The sequence below is a fragment of the Chinchilla lanigera genome, unplaced genomic scaffold, assembly GCF_000276665.1.
Source record: "Chinchilla lanigera isolate Chin_1 unplaced genomic scaffold, ChiLan1.0 scaffold00018, whole genome shotgun sequence".
NCBI lineage: Eukaryota > Metazoa > Chordata > Mammalia > Rodentia > Chinchillidae > Chinchilla > Chinchilla lanigera.
The window spans coordinates 15,126,259-15,138,143 of record NW_004955419.1 but is presented as its reverse complement, the minus strand read 5'-3'; positions in this window follow the sequence as shown (position 1 = coordinate 15,138,143).

The window sequence follows — 11,885 nt, the reverse complement described above, 5'->3', positions numbered from 1 at the left end:
CTCAAACTCGCAATGATCCTCCTGCCTCAGCCTCCTGAGTGCTGGGATTACAGGCGTGTGCCACCACACCCAGCTCCTGTCTACATATTGTTAATTATATTTGCTCCTCCTTCAGCCAAGTATCAATTTCTTGGCTTCATAAGAAAAACTTAATTTCCACACTGTTAAAAAATCATTTTAACTTCATGTTTCAAAAGCTTTTTGTACCAATTTACTCATCACACTTCATACGGTGAAATAAAATACTTAAATTCTACCTAAGTTATTGAGACCACTGACCAGTACCAGTTCCTAAAGGGCCTGGAACAGGTTTGCATGATTCAGACCACCTCATAAAAGGACTCCTTCCAGAACAAAATTGTTTTTCCCTTGGAGGCCTAGGAAAGAAATTTCTCTGATAGTTGTAGGATTGCCAGTTTGCTCCCATTTCCAACAAGCAAAGGTTATGAAATATTGAGGTCTATCTTAATGTATCTTGCTACATCTGGGCGTGGTGGCACACGCCTGCAATCCCAGCACTCTGGGAGGCCTAGGCTGGAGGATCAGAGGCAAGAGAATCCAGCCCAGGCAGTTTAGCAATGTAGTGAGATTCTGTCTCAAAAACCTTTTTTATAAAAGGTCTGGAGAGCCGGGCATAGTGGTGCACACCTGTAATCCCAGCACTCAGGAGGCTGAGGCAGGAGGATCATTGTGAGTTCGAGGCCAGCCTGGGCTACAAAGTGAGCTCAAGGCCAGCCTGAACTGCATAGTGAGACCCTGTTTCAAAAAGACAAAAAAAAAATATATATAGATAGATAGATAGATAGATAGATAGATAGATAGATAGATAGATAGATATCTTGCTACATAAAACATTCAGTGACAACAAAAACGTTTGTACATCAAAAAAATCCATTGACTGATGAATGGATAAATAGACATGGTTTATAACCTATATTATTCAGCCATAGAAAGGAAGGAAGTTCTGACACATGCAACATTCTTGCAGAATTATACTTAATTAAAGATACCACTCATGCAGGGCATGGTGGTGCACGGATATAACCCCAGCACTCGTGAGGCTGAGGCAGGAGGGTTGTTACAAGTTTGAGACCAGCCTGGGCTACAAAGTGAGCTCAAGGCCAGCTCAAGGCCAGGAAGACCCTGTCTCAAAAAGACCAAGAAAAAAGAGAGAGAGAGACCACTTACAAAAGAACAGTACTATAAAATTTCACTCACATGAGATATTTAAAGTAGTCAAACAGAGACAGACAGTGGAATGGAAGTTGCCAGAACATGGGAGGTGTCGTGTATAATGGATATAGAATTTTAGTTCTTCAGGATGAGAAAAGCTCTGCGGGTGGTTAGTGGTGATATTTGCACCACAATCTGAATTTACATAATACTTAACTGTGCACTTTAAAATGGTTAAAAATAGTACAATAAAAAGACTGCCCCCAAAGAACTACATGCTTTTATTTTTATCAGAGACACAAATATATAGGACTTTCCAAAGCAATTGTGGATCTTCTCAAATAGATATAGGATCAGATTTATAGGGAAAGTTCTTGGAGAGCCGCAGTCTCCCTCCACCCCTTCCTTTTCCTGTGCTTGGAATTGAACTCAGAGCCTTTTTACTGAATTCTACCTACAGACATTTTCTTTTGTCTTTTTGAGACAGGGTCTCACTATGCAGTTCAGGCTGGCCTTGAGCTCACCTTGTAGCCCAGGCTGGTCTCAAACTTGCAATGATCCTCCTGCCTCAGCCTCCTGAGTGCTGGGATTACAGGTGTGCACCACTATGCCCGGCTCTCCAGACCTTTTTTAAAAAAGGTTTTTGAGACGGGATCTCACTACATTGCTAAACTGCCTGGGCTGGATTCTCTTGCCTCTGATCCTCTGGCCTAGGCCTCCCAGAGGCCTGGGATGACAGGGGTACACTGCCACACCTGCCTCTACCTGCCATCTAAGACACAAATGTAAGGGATTCCAGGAGAGCCCTGAGAGGGCTGTGGGGGCTCGTAGTGTGTGGAGGGTAAGGGAGGCAAATAGTGTAGGAGGACTTCACTTAGAACTGTGCTTCGCTCTTGCCGGGGCCCTTCCCCGGGCTGCCCTTCACAGTGCCTGCTTCTGATGTACAGTTTGGGGTTTGCCTGTGATGGATTCCAATCTGGGTAGAAGGCTAGAGGAGAGAGGGGGAGGGAGTCTGGATGTTAAATATCCTAGGTGTCTTCTGGAAAAATCCATTGACTGGTGACCACATTCCTGGCCAGAAATTATATTCTACTCTTCCCAGCAATTGGTCTAGGAAGACCACTAGCAGGGCTGCAAATTATAAACAGTTTCTGTGTGGTGGTTTTCAGGAATGGCCTATTTCTTTGTCACGAGCCTGACATACAATGGTGTTCACTTATTACTTGAAGTACGCATGAACAGGAATGGTTTACATGTTTGAAGTCTGTGAATTGTGTTGGCTACAAACTTGTGGGGGTTTTTTTAGGTACCGGAAATCGAACTCAGGACCTTGTGCTTGCCAGGCAGGCGCTTATGCCACTGAGCTACATCCCCAGCCCCAAACTTGTGGTTTAGAAAGTGATGAAAGTAACGGTCCCTTTGTTAACAGCCTACCCCGCCCACACACATCAACCCTTAGCTGACCACCCCCGAGCACACTTGAAGGCCGCGGTGAAAGGAGACACAGCACTCCTCCCAGAATGGAATCATCATGTCAAGCAGATTTGGGACCTGTCCTTCTGGAGAAATGTCCCTGCTGTCATATCTAGGTAATATACATGCATTGGTTTGTTGATTGATTGATTGAGACAGGGTCTCATTCTACAGCTCAGGCTGGCCTTGAACTCACTATGTACCCAGACTGGCCTTAAACTCACGGCAATCCTCCTGCCTCAGCCTCCCTAGTGCTGGGCTTAAAGGCATGTGCCACCATGTCTGGCATGGACTTTCATTCTTGGAAGCTCAATGACTTTCAGACCCTATTGCCCTTTGAGGAACATAGAACTACTCTGCCTTCTCCAACATACCCAGCCCCCACCCCCAAAACATACACTCAAACCAAACACCCTGCCTGGATTTAGTTTGTGGGCCTGGGGCTACAACTGTGGTATTGGCTGTAGCACAATAGAATCCATTAACTTGACTGGTAGTCTACTGTCTTTTTCCCTTTTCTGCTGTTAATGACATACTTCTATTGACAAGGTAGAATTTTCTTTGTACTTTAACAAAGAAAAGAGGTCTGTTTCGGCTCACAGTTGCGGTCCGAGATTGAGGGGCACATCTGGTGATGGCCTCCTTGCTGGCAGCATCGTGAAGTAGCAGAGGGCATCCCGTGGTGAGAGACAGGGGCGTGTGTGTGTGTGTGTGTGTGTGTGTGTGTGTGTGTGTGTGTGTGTGTGTGTGGCCTCTGGATTCTTTCCCTCTTCCCATAAAAGGCAGCACTATTCAGTCATACGTAGGGTGTACCCCATGACCCTAATTCTGATCACTTCCCAAAGGCCCCAAAATACTGTATTCAAATTAAGCTTCCACGCTTAACTTCTTAATACCTCACAGAAGGGATTAAACTCTGAGTTTCACAAGGAGTCTTTTTTCTTTTTTCTTCTTTTTTCTTGAGACTGGGTTTTCCTATGTAGTCCACAGTCTAGGCTGGCCAGGGACTCGCTGTGTAGCCAGGCCGAACTTGAACTCAGTCAGCACCCTCTTGCCTAAGTGTGGTGAGTGCTGGGATTATAGGTGTCTACTACCATGTGACTGAGTCAAGTCATAGTCAAACCACAGCACCCACCCGAACACCAGTGTCCTGGGAAAACCCAAACAAACACAGGTGGGAAGGGACAGCTCAGCACAGTAGGCAGAGACCCTCGGCTCCCTGTTCATAAGATGGCGACCTCCTCCTCACTTTACCCTGGCAAGCACACCCTAAAGTGACTCCGATATTCTGTGCTCGCAACAGCAGGGCCTAACGCAGCAGGAGGATTGGGATTGGGATTGGGATCTGGACTTGGAGGCAAAGTTCAGACTCCACCAGACAAGGTAAGGCAGGGGCTGATGGAGCATCCATCCTCCCTGACCTAAGATCATGGGGTAGGGACAACACCAAGTGAAACACGGTTTGGGTTCTCTCTTTGTCTGTGTCTGTGTGTCTGTGTGTGTCTGTGTGTGTGCCTGTCTCTCTGTCTCTGTCTGCTTCTGTCTATCTTGTCTCTCTGCCTGTCTCTGTCTCTTTCTTTTTCTCTCACAAAGTCATCGGCCTCACTTGAGGAAGCCTCAGCTGTTGGTCTGTTTGTTCCACAAACCCTGACAGGAAGTCTACTGAGCCCACTTCCGGACCCAGGATCTGCTGAGGAGCCTGGCAGCCATCCACCTCCCTGAAGAGGAAGGGCCAGGCCTCAAAAGCAAATCCACAGGGCCAGCACCACTGCTGAGGAGGCCCACTGGCTATGAAGGCTGACTGCTCCAGACCCACTGATAAAGGCCAGCTGGCAGTGAAGACCCCTTGTTATCAGCGACCTCAGCTAACACACAATCTTCAAACCATACTTTCTTCAGTTATTTCACAGTCAACTTTAGCCACAAGTTCTTTGGGTTTCTGTGCTAACCAATGCTGTTTGTGGCCTACGTCTTCCTTTCTCTCCTTCCTCCTTCTTTATCTTCTCTTGGTGGATCTCCATGTATCTCTTGCTGAAAGTATCCCTGCATGACACACTTTGTGAATCTTTGCATGTGTGAACCCAGGCTGATTTTGCGCACACTTTAAGGTGGATGAACTGAGTATAGAATCTTGGGTTTAGAATATTTAAGTGGGGGCTGGGATTTAGCTCAGTGGCACAGCGCCTGCCTGGCAAGCGCAAGGTCATGAGTTCGATTTCTGGTACTGGAAAAAAAAAATCAAAACATTTAAGTGTTACTTTATGAGGTATAATTTCTCAATTCAAAATTATTTGCCCTCAGAATTTTGTCCTCTGGGAGCTGGAGGTGTAGTTCGGTAGTAAAATGTTTCCCTGCTATTTGTGAGGCCATGAATTTGAGCCCCAGCACTGCCAAAAAAAAAAAGGCCTCTGTTCCCCTGGATCCTCTCTCCCCACTCCCACACCTTTTGGGATTTCCCAGAACCCAGACATTTCCTGAGGATACAGTGTTTCATTATTTCTTCTCAGCCCTCATAGGGCCCTTTCAATTTGTAGACTTAAGCCTTTCTTCAGCAGAGACTTAAAAAAAAAAAAAAAAAAAAAAAAAAACTTTTATTACTTCATTCCCTTAATTTTTTTCTATGTATCCTTTCTGTAACTTTTGGTTGAAATTTTTAAAAAACAAAAACAAAACCCAATTTGCTTTTAGCCGCCATGACTCTAGGTATTTCTCTGGCTTGCCTTTATTATTCACCCAGAGTAGGCGAGATCACCCTAACTCAATTTTGTGAACTTCCTGTTTGTGAATTTGACCTCCATCCATGCCCATTCTACTGTTATTCAGCAAATTGCTGAAAGATATTTTTTTATATCAGCAATCCTGTTTTAATTTCCAGGAACCCTGCTTCTTTCTATAGGGTGGATTTTATTTCTGTATTGGTGATAAGTTCCGTGTCATCAGGAGGTTGTTCACTTATCTGTTGCATTTGATTACTCTCCAGCTGATTTTCCCCAACTGCATAATTTTGTTGTTGTTGTTTTGTTTTGTTTTTAGCTTTTTGAGACAAGGTCTCACTATGCAGTTCAGGCTGGCCTTGAACTCACTTTGTAGCCCAGGCTGGCCTCGAACTTGCATCGATCCTCCTGCCTCTGCCTCCAGTGCTGAGATTATAGGCATGCGCCACCATGCCCAGCTATTGTTTGCGTTTTTCTTTTCTTTTTTTTTTTTGTACCTGGAATCGAACTCAGGACCTTGCATTTGCCAGGCAGGTACTGTGCCACTGAGCTATCTCCTTGGCCCCCTGTTTGTGTTTGTTTGAGAAAGGGTCTCACCATGTAGTCCAGGCTGGCCTTGAACTCACTGTGTAGCCCAGGCTGACCTAGATTTCCAGGGGATTCTCCTGCCTCAGTCTCCTGAGTGCTGAGAGTACAGGCGTGCACCACCCCATGCAGCGCAATTGCATGATTTTTTACTATCTTCATTTCTGCGTGGGTCTTGGCTATTTGGCATTAAGAGTCAGACATATGTCTCCAGCCCAGGTGAGGATCCCTGCTGTGTTAGGGATAAATGGAGTTTTGGTTACAGAGGTTCCAGTTCCAAGGACGTGCAGAGCAGGAGGCAGAGGTGGGAGGTGAGGGCAGCACTGCCTGCAGCCTCCCTCCTGGCAGCCACAGCAAACCTCAGTGGGTGACCTCTTTCTCTGGCTCCAGTGGCTTCTCTGGGAGCCTCTTGTTCCATGATTCTCATCTTAACTTGGTAAGTAGTAAGCTTCACTTAAAATTTTTGCTTGGGGAACAAAAATAGACATCAGCTTCTTGTTTGTTTGTGTAGTGCTGAGTGTTGGACCGCAGGCCTTTTGCATGCTTTGCATGTGCTCTCCCACTGAACCACAAGCCCTCAGCCCCAGCTTTTAGCTGCTTCTAAAACAGCCATGAATGATGCAGATGGGAGGAGAGAGAAGATATTTGTGGCTCGTACTCATGACCCTCTCACTTTCACCTCACTGTCCTCTCTGGAGTTGTAAGAGAAAGTTCACTTCTCCGAGGACTCGCTCGTCCTACTTTTGTACGGTTGTGTAAGCATCTTGGCTCTGTGTATTTTATCAGTGTGCTTTGTACCTTTCATAAGCCAGTCTTTTTTATACAGAAATCAGTCTTATTTTGGTGCTCTAATAATACCTTGCCTGGATTTCCAGTGTGGCTTTCAAATGAATCGTTTTTCTTTATTTTTTTAAAAATTGAGGTATAACTTATAAAGTAGAAAAACATGCTCCAACCCTGTAATATACTCATCTCAGACCGCTTCTGTGAGCCTGAAAAGTGCGGAGATTTATCCCCACCGGCAAGCAAGCAGTCAGTGCTGCAGCAGACTCTAGCTGGGTGTTCTCCAGCCCAATTCCATTCTTGGAGTTCTCCCTGGAGACAGTGTCAAATGCCACAGACTGAGGACTCAGTCACCAGGTCTGCTCTTATTTCAGACCCAGTCAGAATGGCTCGTTGTAAATAATTTTTTTTTTTTTCTTGTGTTGCTGGAGATTGAACCCAGGGTCTCACACTGAGCTCTATCCACAGTCTTTTCTTTTCTTTTTTTTTTTTTTTCTGGTACCAGGAATCGAACTCGTGACCTCACGCTTGCCAGGCAGGCGCTGTGCCACTGAGCTAAATCCCCAGCCCCTCCCCAGTCTTTTTATATGTATTTTTGTTTTTACTTTTTTGAGACAAGTTCTCACTCTGTCATTAAGTTGCCCAGGCTGGGCTCAAACTTGTGATCCTGCCACAGCCTCCCACAGTGTTGGGATTATAGGTGTGTACCACCCACCAGGGTTATAAAGGATATTTCAAAGGACACAAACAAGCAGCCCAGGGTGAGGGATACAGCTCAGCAGCACAGTGCCCGCCTGGCAAACGTGAGGTTGTGAGTTCAATTCCCAGTACTAAAAAAAAATAAAAATAAAAACCAGCCAGATAAAGGGGTACTCAGGGTGAGGTCTAGAAGACCTATATATGAGTGAATCTTATTCACCTCCCTGTGAGCCTCCACGAGTTCAGGTGTACAGAAACTCTAAATCTGGTCCTTTGGGGACCCACCACCACATCAGCCATCTCTCTTTGCTATGAATCTGTAACAGGAGGATGGAGAGCGAGGGCATTCATTTCACACTCTGTGGCCCATGAGTACATGGATATTGAAGGGACTCAAACGGTAACACAACAACTCTAAGAAATCCACTGAAAGGAAGTCTGAGATTACAACTCCCTCACAAAAGTTCTGTAACAGAAACTTATCCAGAATAAGGACTACTGCCCGCTTTCTTGTGACATGAGGTTTATGGAGAGTTCCCTTGCATAGGTGGGGCTGCTGATAGGCTGGGCGGGGAACCCCAGCAAAGCCTGTCTGTTCAGGTTCTTCAGCATTCCTTCCTCAGGATTATAGAGTAGAACCGTTTGGAATGAGGAAGGTCTTAGGACCTATCATTGGATGACGTACATTAGAGAATTCTTCATGGTCAGCTGAAGGTGGAAGAAAATTAGGAAATTTCTTTGACTCACCTTCAAAAAGAGAAATTCTAGTTCCTGTGTCCTGCTTCAGGGTGAACAGAGTTCCTTAGTGAAGCTAGTTTATCAATATTTTCTTTTACCATTATTTGTGTTCTGTTTAAGAAATCCTTGTGTGAATTCAGTAGCATAGCTGGATACAAAGTCAAGACTCCAAAATCAATAGCCTTCCTGTACACAAATGACAAACTCACTGAGAGACAAATTAGGGAAAGAGCACCTTTTCCAGTAGCATCCAAAAAAACTAATCTAACAAAGGACTCAATCTAACAAAGGAAGTAAAAGACCTTTGCATTGAAAACTACAGTACTCTTAAAAGGGAGATCAAAAAGGACATCAGAAAATGGAAAGATAACACTTGCTCTTGGGTAGGAAGAACCAATATAGTAAAAATTGCCATATTTCCAAAATTGTTTTACAGATTTAATGCAATCCCAATTAAAATAGCAATAGCATATCTCACAGAGTTAGAGAAAATAATCCTAAAATTCATTTGGAACCAGAAGAGGCCTAGAATAGCAAAAGCAATTCGGGGCAATGAAGGCAAGGCAGGAGCATAACAATCCCTGACTTGAAATTATACTACAAAGCTACTGTGATAAATGCAGCATGGCACTGGCAAAGACAAAACAGAAAAACCAGACCCAAGGATCAGTGAAACAGATTAGAAGATGAAGAAACAACTCTAAACATACTCAGCCACCTTATCTTTGATAAAGGGGCCAAACACGTTCACTGGAAGAAAGATGGTCTCTTTAATAAATGGTGTGAGGAAAAACTGGCTTTCCACATTAGAAGACTAAAACTAGACCCGTATCTTTCACCATGTACTAAACTGAAATCTAAATAGATCAAAGATCAAAGTATTAAAACAGAAACACTAAATCTGCTGGAAGATGAAATAAGTAGAAGTCTTGAAGACATGGGTGTAGACCAAGACTTCATGAATGAAACCCCAATTGCACAGGAAATACCACGAAGAATCAACAACTGTGATCTTGTTAAAAAGCTTTTGCACAGCAAAAGAAACTACCAACAGAGTAAAGAGACAACCCACAGAGTGGGAAAATTTTTTGGCCAGTTGTTCCTCAAAGGACTACTATCTAGAGTATATAAAGAGTTCAAAAAATTCAGACCCCCCCCAAATTTAAAGATCCAATACAAAAATGGGCATCTGAAATGAATAGACATTTCTTAAATGAAGAAGAAAAAATGACAAATAAATATATGCAAAAAATGTTCAACATTACTAGTCATTTGACATATGCAAATTAAAACAACACTGAGATTCTATCTCCAGAAAGAATGGCTATTAGCAAGAAATCAATCAATAACACATGCTGGAGGGACTGTGGGGAAAAAGAAACCTTTGTCCACTGTTGGTGGGAGTGTAGACTGGTACAACCACTGTGGAAATTCCTGAAAAAACTAAAACTAAAAAAAAAAAAAAAGAAAGAAAAACTACTCTGCCACTCTGCCATAAAGAAGGAGAAGCTTGAGACATTCCTAGCTAAATGGATGCACCTTGAGACTATACTCAAGTGAAATAAATCGGACACATATTTAACTACCACATTGTTTCTCTGGTTTGAGAAATCAAAAGTGTAAAAGGGACTAAATGTATAATAGATATTGGGAAATGGAAAGAAAATATTCAAATGAGAAGGGGGAAAGGGGAGGACAGAAGAGGAAAGGAAAGAAGGGACAAGAAAAAAAGACAAAGCTTTTTGTAAATGAGGGGAAGAGGGGTTGAAGGGATGGGAGGGGAATGGGGAAAAAAGCATTAAGATATATCATGTACAGGTTCAGATTCTCTACAATGAATGTTATTATTTTTATCTAAAATGTACCAGTAAAATAAAAAATGCAAAAAAAAAAATACTCTTGTAGTCAAAGATCATGAAGTTATTCCACTGTGTTTTCTTCTTAGAAGAAACCTCTAGAACTCCTCTTTGATTATTCTACTTTTCACATTTAGGGCCAGGTGTGGTGGCACCCACCTGTAATCCCAGCACTTGGGAGGCTGAGGTGAGAGGATTGCAGTGAGTTCAAGACCAGCCTGGGCTACATAGGGAAGCCCTGTCTCAGAAACAAACAAAATACACACACACACACACACACACACACACACACACACACACACACACACACACATTTAGGTCTAAACTCCATCTGAAATCAATTTTGGTGGATTGCATGAGGCTCATTATTCTCTGTATAGATTGTCAATTGCTTCAGTATCATTTACTGAAAAGAACAGTGCTCCATCCCCAAATTGCAGAGGAGCCTTCATTGTGACTATGTTATTGGTCTATTACTATTGCTTTATAGTAATACCTTCACACCACTGTCTTAATTATGGTGCCTTACAATAAGTCCTAATATCCAGTAATATAAATTTGCTAGCTTTTTTTTTTTAGTATTGTTCTGGATATATTACATTTTATTGGTGGGTTTGGTTTTGTCATTGTTGTTTTTGGTTTGGGTTTTGTTTTTTTGCATTTTTACGTACTATTTTAGACCCTGTCAGTTTCCATACACATATACATGTACCCACACACACACACACACACACACACACACACACTGACCATGTGAGACCTGGGGTCTCACAGTACAGCTCAGCAGCAGAGCACTTGGCTCACAAGCACAAGTCCCTGGGTTCAACCCCCAGTACTGTCAAAAGTGAAAAAAAATATGAGAGTTTCAATTAGGATTGCCCTGAATCTCAGTCAGCTTGAGGAAAATTGGCACACTGACAGTACTGAGTATTCAGATCTATTAATATGTTCCTCCATTCATGTAGCTTTGCTATAATTTCTCCCTCATGTGTGTTATTTTTACTGTAGGGGCCAGGCTTCTTCATTTGTCATTAAGTTTATGCTCAATTATTTAATGTTCTGGATGTTACAATGTTATTTTTAAATAATAGCATTAGACAGACATCACTCACATACATAAACAATTCAGTAGTTTTAAGTATCATCATAGGTCTGAACAGTAATCACCACTATCAAATTTCACAAATTTTTCACCACTCCTCAAGCCTGTATAACTAGAAGTCACTTCCTACTTCCTCTCAACCACTAATCTACTTTGTATTTCTTTGAATTTCTCTAATTTGGACATTTCATATAAATGGAATAATACAGTGTGTGGCCTTTTGTGACTGGCTTATTTCACTTAACATAATGTTTTCAAGGTTCATCCATGGGACATCATACATTTGTATGGCTGAATAATATTCTCTGAGGAGTTTAAGCCAACTGCAAGATTAGAGGGCAGTTTCCACACAAGACTGACGTCATACACTAACTGCAGGCACAAGGGTTTTCCCAAACTACCTTTAAGTTTCATAACGCAGTGGAAAGACCCCTAAGCTTTAGTGAAGCAGTTACACCCTGTTATATTTTATTACAGGTAAAGGATGCACATAAAGATCAGCTTTAAAAAAGGATGCACAGGGCAGAGTTCAGGAAGTTCCAAACATAAAGCTTCCCTTACCCTGTCCCCATGGAGGGTACATTACTTTCTTCCCCTTGACATGTGATAATATGCATGAAATATTGCCAGGCAGGAAAATTCATTGAGTTTTGATGCCTAGAGTTGTTACTAGGCCTCTGTTCTGGTTGAATCTGAAATGTCTCATGCTCAGAGGTGGAGCTTTGGAAAGGTGATTGGGACCATGAAGGCACTAAGATCATC